The sequence below is a fragment of the Plectropomus leopardus genome, chromosome 2 (genome assembly GCF_026936395.1).
Source record: "Plectropomus leopardus strain MGB_pleo_1.0 chromosome 2, ASM2693639v1, whole genome shotgun sequence".
NCBI classification, from domain to species: domain Eukaryota; kingdom Metazoa; phylum Chordata; class Actinopteri; order Perciformes; family Serranidae; genus Plectropomus; species Plectropomus leopardus.
In genome coordinates this window covers 7,626,456-7,638,910 of record NC_142177.1, presented here as the reverse complement: position 1 = coordinate 7,638,910, position 12,455 = coordinate 7,626,456, and the positions used below count along the sequence as shown (strand labels likewise).

The 12,455-nt window shown below is 38.5% G+C and overlaps 1 protein-coding gene across 5 annotated transcripts in view; it reads right to left on the bottom strand.

Annotated features, from left to right (window-relative positions):
- The window catches only part of cntn4 (contactin 4), a 275,881-nt gene that overhangs the window by 88,467 nt on the left and 174,959 nt on the right, over positions 1–12,455 (bottom strand). The window lies entirely within an intron of this gene.

Below are 12,455 nucleotides of genomic sequence, written 5' to 3'. Positions count from 1 at the left end.
ACCGTTAATGTAAAACAGTTTAAAACAATAATTAGTTGTGCAGACATGCTGATACATTCACAGTTATGATACCATTTGTTTTGTGTCAACAAGAGAGCCACAGTTTTCCAGAATGTCATCTCACCCTTCTTAGAGAAAACCAGTCAAAGGTGTGACTCTTCACTAAAGTGGGGCATCATGTTGGCAAGTACCTGTCAGACTGCTAAAATCAATATAACAATGTAGGAGTTTAAATGTCAACCTTTCCCTGATGTCACATCATTGTGTTGGAGTATTTCAAAAAGAGCCAAACACACCTTTGATGTCTTGAGATCCATGTATAGAAGGATTTCTTTCTTTCCTATTCTCCATTTTTCGTTAGTCTTTCTTGAGGAACCACGCAGATTTAATGTGGCAAAGCCAAGAGGGAATGTCTAGGGCTGAAAACTAATCCGACACAGCAGTACCAAAAAATTAAAATGCCAAATTTTACAGCAGAAAGAAACATGTTTAAAGTTTGGTACAAAAAACACTTGTGGTCTCTCTTTTGCCCATACATAACAACTGTACGGGGACGAATATTAATAAACTCACCCTTTCAAATGTTATTAAGGATTAAAGCTATATAAAGTTTAGGGCATGAGTGCTTTAAGTGACAATATGATGCCAGTTGCTACCACTGCAACGACATTGGTTAGGTAAGTATAGTCAAAGCTGCCTATATATATACATATATATATATGTATATATATATATATACATATTCAGTCTGTTTTTAGTTCATGATATTTAATTGTAACGTTTTGGTCACCTAAAAACATTTTGCTCAGCATTTTGTAGTATGTAAATGCCCTTTAAGGAGTCGGATGTTCTGTTTTTCCAGTAAGCACATTTTGTTTGGTTGGTTTTAAGGCTGTTGAAAAAGAAAGAAAGTGTTTTTTCTTTGAAACAAGTCCAATTGCCAAAGAAAAAGCACATATGGATACCATAACCTAGATGACAAAGAACCTTCATCAACTTTTAAGTTATTTTCTAGTGAAAATCAGCATTATCAGTAAATGTAATTTAGCTGTAAATCTACCGTGCTTAACAAGATACAGTCTAATTATTTATTTATCCGTTATTCAATTGTATCTGTCATTACTCTTTAGCTCCCACTAGAATCGCACCAAAATACTTTGTTAGCCTATTTTATACGCTTTTTGAATTGGATTTTAAGAGAGAGAGAGACAGACCATTTAAAACTAAGCAGTGTGCAGAGTTTTTGGAAGTTTGTGCTCCTCACTTGAGCTGATGTGATTTGAAAGTGCAGGTTGAATTAATACAGCCTGCCATCAGCGGCAAGGAGGAAAGTGTTAAAATGACAAAAAAACAATCAAGTTTGTTGAATTTCTTCAAACTTGTCGGCCAGTCGGACCCTCAGCAGGCCAAATCAGACACAAGGCAGTAAAGAAACACGCAAGGGCAAGGAGGGCTCTATGGATGTTTTATGGGCTGTTTTGGAGAACTAAGCATGGGAATGGATACATAGAGTTAGTGCGCTAAAGTACCTGCTTTTCCATTACAACAAAGACATTGTACGTCTAAGCACTGTAAGGAGGAGGGGCCGAGTTTGAATGCTGTGTTTACAAACAGCCACTGCCAAATTCCTGCATAATGCACCTTTAATGCTCTTCCACTTTGTGTAACTTCTGTAAGAAGCCACATCAGGACAAAAGACTTGATTTATCTGGTTCATTAGGCTTCCCAGTTTGGCATGAGATGCCTTTACATAAAAGAACAAATTCTGAAAATCAATAGTCAATTATTAAGAAATTCATAAACCGATGATAGTTCTATAATAACTATGTAACAATAATTAATGACTAACTGTTACAGTAGATGAAATTAGGTAATTAAGGGACTCCATTAACCTGGTCAATAATTCAATTAAGTGTGAAACGGTGTTTAAATTGAAACAAATGCTCGGCAAAATGTGAACAGTGCAGGCTTTTAGAGCACAATGTGATTCATATAAAACTTAGAAAAGAGAGCTTGGAGTCACTACATTATTGTCACATTCACTAGTACCAGTATACCATAATTTAACCTCAGACATCATTTCTATTATGCACTCAGAGATATAAAAAAAACATGATTCAGAATTGGCATGTGAGAAACAGGTCTAACCTCATTTTACACTCCAATGTGCTGCAATTTCAAGAAGCGGGCATTATTTTGAAATGCAAGTATCGTATGCGCTCTACATATGTGAAATGAGGGAAATATTTTATGTTTGTCTTGTTATACATTTCTTGATTTATGCCTTCATTTATCTTTCAGTACCTGTGTTACATGAATTGGATACAGTATATTAGTAAAAGTCCTCTGTGGGGTTAGGCTCACTCATATGAGATCTACTCCTGCATGAGTTCGTTACATTATTAAAGCCAACTAATAAAACTCGAATGCTGCACTGTAAAATTTGACACGTTGGTTTTACTTTAAAATAAAGGGAAACGGACCGCCTTAAAAAAGGCCAGGAAATATAACTAGTTGTTAATCATTGAGCCAGATCAAAGCCAAAAGGATGCTATTTTGAAAAAAAAATTGATTGAAAAATAAAATATTGAAACTGAAAGTTCAAGTTTTGATCTTGAAATATAGCAACAACCAAAAAAAAAAAAAAAAAATGAAATAAAAATAAGGGTAGGAAAAGGTTCATTTAAATTTAAATTTGATTTAATTCTGATATTCTTTTGAATAAACTATTTTAATTTTTACTTCAATTTCATATATGATGTATTTTTTGCAGTTGCAGATTTTTCAGATTCAGATATTATGTTCTTTTTTTTATATATATCTAATTTCTTTCATTGCAACAGCTTCTCAAAATGAAGTAAATAACACTTTTTAAAAAATTATGTATACACTAAACATAACTTAGGACTAATTGTTTTATTTTCTTGCCTTTTTCAAGGGAATCAGTTCCCTAAATCTTTTTCAGTAACATCTACTTTTTCAGATTTTACAGTGTGTGGTGTAATCTGGAGTTTAGCAGCCACTTTAACTGACAGGCATACGCTATTTTCCTGCTGAGTTTAATCAAACCATACCAACTGTTAGTGGACTAGCAATTAAAACAAAACAGTCTTGGAGGAACCCTTCCCCTCCTTTAGCTGCTTGGCCATTTATCACAGCATGATCCCAAATTCCTGCTGGCTGAGAGGAGCAGGTACTGTACTCTACGGGAAGCAGCGGAGGCTGCCGATCAGCAGCACTAGGGGCTCGGGCTTAGGGTTTGGCTGCTGTGAGCGTGCAGCTGAACACCGAGTGATGGCACAGCAGAGGTCCGTGGGGACAAGGGACACTTGAAGGCAGGATAAGGCATGTTGTTTGTGTTTGTTTCCTCTCCAGTGCTTTTGGAATATGGCTGCACCTGCTCTCGTTCTATGTTTAAAACCCATATGACTACATGGCACAACATGAGCCCGCAGAATGCCGCAGAGAGCGGAAACATAATGAGATGTCTCACACAGCTGGCCCTACCATCTTCACAAAATCATCCAGGGCATTGATTTTATGGGTTACACAATGCTCCCTGGCATAAAAAGGGGACATCTCCAAGACAAAATGTAGAAGAAATCCAGCTGCCCGGGGAGACAGTATTAAAATCACTGCCATGGCAACAGAAAATCAGCCTTATTTGTAACAACAAAAACAACACCTAAGCTCAAATTCACAATATAAGTGGTTTTCGACTATATTCTGGTGTTGCAAAGGTCTTGTCAAATTTGAATATGTATATAATAATATTAACGTTGCACCCTTTGAAAATCGCAATTCTACCAGAGTCTACGGCTTCTTTTATTCTGTCCAAAAAAATATTATTTCCAAAACTTGATCCAGTGAAGAGAGGTTTTGCAGAAGTCCCTGAAGAGTTCTTTGTGGTTTCCCTCTGGGTTAAAGATCACTTTGCATAAGTCACGATGAATAAAGCTGCTTCACTCACAAAAGGAGACCTAGGAGCAGCTTCAAAGGACAGACCTCGCTGAATATTCAAAGGCTGAACAAGTCGTGCAAGTCAAACATGCCTGTCTCTTACACGGTTTAGATCACGCCAAGACTGATTTGTGATAATGTAAGGATGAGGCTCCAAGACAAAGATGGTGGGCAATAATCCCAAAGTAGGTCTATCATCCCTTATGACAGCCCAAAGAGGAAAAGACTCTATCAGCTTGGGGCACCTGTGGATGGACACATGCACAGTTCTTCAGTGTCAGTATTTACATAAAATAATAACTAGTTAAAATGCAACGCCTATTATGGAATATTTGAATGACCACACTGTTTTTTTGCACCATGCTTTTTATTAACTGTGCTGTATATTAATTTTTCCATTATTTAAATATTTTCATAGAGAAGACTTAGTAGTTTTAAAACCCTGTTCTGTCTATTCATCTGTGAAAACTCTCAACATGTTTTATTCATGAGCTTTAATATTTTGAATGACAATCACCACATATTTATATGTTTTTGTAGGTGCCTGTGTAATTTTACTTGTATTTTGGGTTCCTGGCAGTTTAACATCTTCTTAATAGACAAAATGATAAGTCAGACTTGCCCCAGTATCCAGTGGCGCACCCCAAAGGGGGAACAGCCAGGCCATGGCCGCCCTGATATCAGGGTGGTAATTTCAGAGTGAAAATAATTTTAAGTTGAAGTTGCTGTAGTCAAGAGGCTGTAGCCTATCCATTTACTGAGCTATTGTGAAGGTAGTGGTATTTTGAAAACTAGACAACCTAAAGCATCCATGGGGACGAACCATGTTTGCACAGCTTGTTCGGAAGGGGGCTAAACAAGGCTCCAAAATTCGGCTAAATTTTGGTGAGGGGATTGGTATGGCCACTTTCAAAGGGGTCCCTTGAACCCACATCTCAAGATATCTGAATGATAATGGGTCCTATGGGTACTCACAAGTCTGCTTAAACTTGAGAGGGCATGTTCCCAGTAATTATTTTGTTTCTTACAATAAATGTTCTCCTTCCAATTAAAACTGTATATTTGTCCTCTTAAGGAAAAGGACAACCAGCCTACTTGAAAACACTTAACTTGTATAGAAACATACTGTAGGCCTAACATATAAAAACCGTGTTGTTGTGGAACTCAAACAACAGTGCTGGTATTAGTCTATGCACAACAGCTAATTAGTAATATTAACTGAGAAATAAGAAACCAAAGTATATCAGTATGGGATCCCTTAACTCTTCATGTTAATATGGTTTATACTTCAACAGTATATACTGTTCAACTGTAATATAAACAGCACAATTGAATCCCTGAAATTCAGATATGGCTTTTGGTATTGGTGTGTCTCCGTAGGGTTTTCAGTGGCCCTATCTGGCACACACCCCATGACAAATTTCTGGATGCCCACTGCCAGTCTCACCAAACAAAAACAAAATGAATGCATAGGCAGACTGCAAAAATTTAACAAACTAAAGCTGGACTTCAAATCTAATGCAGAGTTCCAAGTATAAGTGTATGACTTACTACAGCTCAGCTACACTGAACAAACTGTTGTAAGCAAACATTTATGCCTAACACCGCTATAAACTTCTACCATGGTGCATAAATGAAATCAATACACACCAAAAAAGCAAAGTTGGGAAGCACTACTTTTAAGATACTTATAATTTAAGGGATAATACAGCAATACCTGACACACTGCCTACAGATATCAGAGAAGCCACCTCGCCAAATATTTGTAAAAGAAAACTTAAAACTTATCTCTTCACTTTAGCCTTTTACTCATTTTATACATTCTATTTGTCGCCTTACTTTTTATTAATATCATCTCAATAGGTTTTATTTTCCATCTTATGTTATGCATTCTGTGCATTCAATTTTTATCCTTTTTTTTTAAAATCTTACTTTTACAAGTATAATCAAGTGGGTTTTATCCATGTGAAGATCCATTTGTTGTGTTCTATTCTTATCTTATTTTGTAACATCTTTATGTCTTCCATGTCTTTTCATGTGAAGCACTTGGTGCATGTAATTTCTTTGTTGTAAAACGTGGAGCTGCATTTCTTGTATGAAAGGTGCTATATAATATATCTAATTATTATTATTATCATTTGTTGTTGCATTTCTGTAAAGTTGGACTTGCGACTGATTAAAAAAAGATCAAAAGTCAAAAGTGGTCAAAAGTGATGTCAAGGCAGAGACATCTGACTTTTTGTTGCCAAAGTATGAGTCAATCCCTGAAAACACAAGATCCTACAGTTCTCATATGCAGCTTATGTAAGACCCTCCCTGCCACGTCTTTCAAAACATCATACCCAGAGTGTGTAACATAGGCTTTTTGTTAAAAATACACTGTCTCCTGATGACATTGTCTGGGCTATTTTTTTTAAGGCTGTAGAAAGCTCCTCCAGAGCCCCAGAGGACATTATATGACTGTTTTACAGGCTGAGCAGTGCTCTCCATGTCGAGTGCCACTTTGATTCCAGCATGTACTCATTCTTATGTCCAATTACCTCAGTGTTGCCATATACGCTGTTTACAGTGAAATGAATAAATATGATGACATCATCCAATAAAAATCTCCATTAGAGGATGTATGCGGGATGAGTGCTGCCACTCAAAGCTCAAGTGTGTGCATTTCACACTTGTTTATTGTAAAGGTTGCTCAATCTTTGTAAATATGGCATCATCGAAGTAATAATGAAAAGATGACAATGTGCACTGCATCTTCGGCGAACGGTTGATTTGAGGTAGATAAACAAAATGCAGCAGATGACAAGTGAACAAAGTCACAGTAAAGTGGAGCAATTGTAGTTAATGATTGCTTCGACTGGCAGGCCTCATGTATCTGTTACAGTCAGTGACGTCAGCCAGCAGTTGCCTTTTTTTCCTGTAATGTGATTAATTTCTACACAATACAGGCCCTGGCCTGCTTCTCCTCCTCCTGCTGCAGCCCATGAGCAAAGCCAGCCACTGATGCTCCCCAGAGGGGTCTGCCCCTACTACTATACAGCAATACATATTCATTTGGACAAAGACTACACTTGTGAGGAACAACGAGAAATCATTTTTCCTCCAAACAAAGCAGCCATCTGTCAATACAAAAAGGATGTCTGCAGTTTTACGGTTACATCAGGATGCTTTGGCATCATAATATATTATCAGCATCAGCTGCCTCATCATTTGATATTAATAATACATGTAAGAGCACACTGTGACAACAATATGCATTTTTAAACACCCAATTACAAAGCAGTGGGATGTGGACATGCTGCAAAATGCACAAATTTACAACAAAACGGTTCACACTCATCCTCTCCCAGACTGAATAATTCTCTGATTACAAGCGTCAGTAGCTTGGTATTACATTCACAAGCAGGAGGGGTTGCTGAGTCATGTCAAACTGGGAAAAATATCTGGTACAACATGAAGTACTTTGTCTAAAATAGTTCCAGAGCCACGAGCCCCTTTTACACTGCCTCTTCAAGGTGGACATTTTATGCCCTATGCCACCATGCTGCTCTTTATAAAAAGGTACGATCGTAGAATGTGGGAACAGAGTTCTGTTGTCTGTAAGCTGCTACGGGAGGTAGTAACAGCGGCAAAATGGTGTCTGTATAAACGGGACAGCTGGCAGTATGGGATCATAGGCAGCACTGGTGTGACGCGGGAGATTTAAAAAGCAGTTATTGGCAGGTAGCAGCCAACTCAAAGAATAAGAACAGCATCCATAAATGTACACAAAATAGGAAAACAATGAGGTCCAGGAGGTCCTTATGCTCCAAGCAGAGGGGGAGATCCACCGCCATAAAGCAGGGATAGTAAATGATTGTTATTGCCATGGTATGCCATTGGCATTATCCGCCCCTGCAATAGCCGTGGCCGGAGGCATTATGTTATCAGGTTGTCCGTCCATCTGTAGCTCCGTCCCATTCTTGTTAACGCGATATACCAAAAATGTCTTGAGGGAATTCTTCAAATTTAGCACACAGGTCCAATTGGACTCAAGAATGAACTGATCAGAATTTTGGGGTCATAGGTCAAAGGTCAAGTCAAGATCATTTGTCCTCATTCAACATGGTATTGGCCATAACTCAAGAATTTGTACTCTCAAATTTCAAACAAATGTCTAATAGGATAAAATGATGAAGTGCTGACATTTAAAGAGGTCAAAGGTCAACTAGAGTATTTGCAGATATCCGATATGCCAATAAATAACAACTTATTTGGCCGATAACCATAAGGATATCTATATATCCCCACCTAATTTTAGTGATCATTAAGTATCTTCTGTAGAGGAATTTACATCATATTATGCATACTCTTATCCTGATGGCCCACAAGCACATGGCCACATAAAATACGATGCTTTCATTCATTCATTCATTGTCCATAACCGCTTGTCCTTGTAAGGGTCGTGGGGGGGTGGAGCCTATCCCAGCTGTCATTGGGTTAGAGGCAGGGTACACCCTGAACAGGTGGCCAGACTATCGCAGGGCTGACACATATAGACAGTCAACCAGTCATGCTCACACGCACACCTACAGGTACCATTTAGAGTCACCAATTAACCTGACATGCATGTCTTTGGACTGTGGGAGGAAGCCGGAGAACCTGGAGAGAACCCATGCAGATATGGGGAGAACGTGCAAACTCTGCACTGAAGGGTCCCGCCACCCAAGGTCCAAACCTTGACCAAACCTGGATTCGAACCGGGGACCCTCTTGCTGTGAGCCACACCACCGTGCTGATTCTTTTCAGTGTATGTAATATTCATTCATTCCGCAAAAGTAAGAAAAATACTTTAATTTAGAGTTGATTAGAATTGTTTGGTACATGTTCACTTTGTCTCTCTCTCTCTCTCTCTCTCTCTCTCTCTCTATATATATATATATATATATATATATATATATATATATATATTTTTGTGTATGTTTGTGTATGTTATATGTCAAACTAGAGGCAGACACTGCTGTGTTACATGTCTTGTGATTCCACAATGCCAGCATGCTATCTAAAATCACATAATGGATGATGCACCATGGTTTGGTGCAAAAATGCAAAAGCGGCATTAAGAAAGAACTTAGCAGCGACCCTTTAGTGCAATTTATGTGTTAAAAGGGCTATGGAGGGTGCAGCTATACAACATGTTCACAGGCTCAACATGAGAAAAGTCCCAAAGTAAACACAGAAAACAAACTCACAATTTGGTCCTATTAGAATCTACACATTTACAGATCCACCATAGCATCGCTGAAATGTTCCCTCTTTGCACAGAAGCAAACAAACAAACTGCAGAGCCCCCTCCTCAGTTAAACTACTGTCATCTCACATTGTGTTACTGAGTGCACTACTCCCATATCTGCTCCAGGCTCCAAGAATCCTCTGTTCCACTGCTTCCTTTACAGGACCGGACAGGATGCACATGCTCTGTGTTCTCGAAGCCTCGGGTGGAAGCAGAAAGCTGGACAACACACACACACACACACACACACACGTACACACACGCTAGGAAAAGATCTACTCTTAGCGCAGATGCACACAAGAGATTTCAGTCTTGAGTGCCCCTTTAAGGTCTCTCCCCATTAGAAAATAGAGGTCGGCAGCATTAGGTCCACGACTAAACACAGTAATCGTGTAGTACAAAGAGCGCGGCTGGGTCACACTGGCAGCCCATTAATGCGGTTGGCTTTGAGAAAGACAGAAACTGACAGCCGCTCAGCTACTCTTGCTGCCTCTGATCTGCAGTGACAGACAGGAGGGGAACTGGATTGCACATTTGGGAGAAACACACATTTTGGAGGTGTCGGGGTTTAGAAAATACGACTCGTGTTGTTGAGTTAATCCATTCCCTTTCTTTTGACTCTGCAGATTGTAATTACCATATATTTCTGGCGTGCTCTGACACTGGCCTGTCAGATGGAGAGTGAGTGTGTGGATGCCACGTGGAGGCAGCAGCCCTCTCTGCCTTTGTGCTCAGATCTGGACTGGCAGGGTGTGTCATGGCTGATCTGCACTCAGGCTCTTCCTCTGTCTGTTCTCTGCTGGCTGTGAGAGCAGGTAGAATCTCTGATGACGTGGGTCACATTACATATAGTCCAACCCATAACTGTTCCAGCTCAGTTTAACTCCTGCTACCTTAATATTGAAGTGTTGCTGAGAGCCAGTGCCTCTGTTATTTTTAGATGTAAGTTGCTGATCAGTTTGTAGTTGATTGCTGTCATCAGACAATTTATGCAAAGTTATAAATATGTGTTTTGTTGGCATAAAGCAGGCAGGGATATTCTTTTTTTTGCTCGGGGGTCACTTTTGAAAGATGACAAGATAACAGGAGGCCAGGGGCCAGTCAAAGCAGCCCCATATGTGTTTCTAGGATTTTAGGACATTTCTGGAATTTTAAAACATTTCCAGGATTTTAGCACATATGTAGGATTTAGGGACATTTTTAGGATTTTAGGATAATTCTAGTTCTTTTGATTTTAGGATGTTTCTCGGATTTAAAGGATGTCTTTAGGATTTAAGGACATTTCTAGGATTTGAGGACATCTCTGGGATTTTAGGATGTTTCTAGAATCCACGGACATTTCTAGTTCTTTTTGGATGTTCCCAGAATTTTAGGATTTTTCTAGAGTTTTAGGGCATTTCTAGGATTTTGCAACATTTCTAGGATCTTACAACTTTGCTAGGATTTTAGCATGTTTCTCGGATTTTAGGACATTTCCAGGATTTAACGCTGTTTTTAGGATTTTATTATGTTTCTAGGATTTTAGGACATTTCTAAGATTTTAGCACATTTCTAGGACTTCAGGACATATTTAAGATTTTAGGACATCTCTAGGACTTTGGGATGTTTCTAGGATTTTAGGAAGTTGCTTGGATATTAGCACATTTCTAGGATTTTTTGATGTTATATATACGTCAATAGCACTCAATGAGTTAAGGGCTTAGCCACTCTGGTACCTTATATGAAAAGTACAAAAACAATTTCCAAGTGTGAATCACTTTGTTTTTATTGTGAATGAAACAATGTTTGGGGGGCCATCTAATTAGGGCCAGATTTGGCCCGAGGGCTGTAAGTTGAGTATCACTGGTGTACAGACACTGTTACACCTTTTTTTATCTAGTATCATTATGCCGAAAGTTAGTATGTTAAAGTAGGTTATATTACCTTGCCCATTGCTGAATGAATAAAGAGTGCTAAGGTGAGTCTGCATGTATGTATGTGTGCGTGTGTGCTAGAATTTGAGTGTCGGTTAGCATAGAAAGATTAACACAGACACCCCATGTTTTTTGATTTTGACAGTATTATATAACTGAAGGTGTGACTGTCCTGGTTTTCTTCTTCTTACATATCTGTTCTCATTTATTCATCTCGGGCTTTGTCATCCTCACACTGATTTTTCTCTCTATCCTGTGATACGTGTTATTGTAAGTGAGATAGGTGATGCTGTGTGAGTGCTGTCTGCAAATCGAGGATACATTTTTTGAGATACATCAAGGTGTCTGTACATGTTGGTGATGTAATATGGTTTCAGTGATAATGAAAAAGATCTCTAAATCCTGGACAATACACAACTTAAAATTACTATGAGAGGGAAGTGACATAAATAAATAAATAAATAAATAAAATAAATTAAGATTAAATAAATATATAAAATGGGAAAGCAATGAAATAATAAAAATGGATTGAAAATGCAGCACTAGTTAGCTAACCCTACAGTACGGTAATCTATCATTGCCTTCATGGTTTTGATAACAAATGGGTGCATCTCAGCTCTTGTTTTCTATGTGATGCTAACTGTATGCTAAAGTAATATTAATGACAAAGCATTTTATAAACTTGCCATTCAGTGTCAGAGTAAATGTATTCTTTTGAGAGTCTTCTGACTCTGAAAGTTCAGAGTCAGAGGGCTGGAACAGATATTGTTGTACCACAATGATTCTGCTTAGCTCCATGTGCTGAGAGGAGAGACAGTTGACAAAGTTGGGATCCAAAGAGGCTTCAATGAAAATGTGATCTGCCACGCCCACACAGTCTTAAGAAATGATATTATCTTCAAAATGAGCTGTTTTAAACTAGGTTTTCTAATGTTTGGTAACAATTAATTTCACTCTGATTTTTTTCTAGATACTTAACGAGACTCAACTTTGTTATAATATGTACATTCTTTCTATTTCAGGCCATGTTTCCAGTGTCTTTAAGGATAATTACCACCTATCTTTCACTGGCACTTTAATCTCTCCATGTCCAATGGCAACTGTAATTTACTTTAAAATAGATCACAAAGAACACAAAGAGCTACGTGCCTCTGAGAAATCCAAATGTCGTGACTATCAACTCTGTTCCCCAGAGAAGAGAAGGGAGATTGCAACATACTAACTGATGCAGCTTTAGCGCAGGCTGCGGCTTGCATCATTCTTTCAACAGGTAAGGCTGAGCGCATTGGGACGTATGTGACGACATGAAT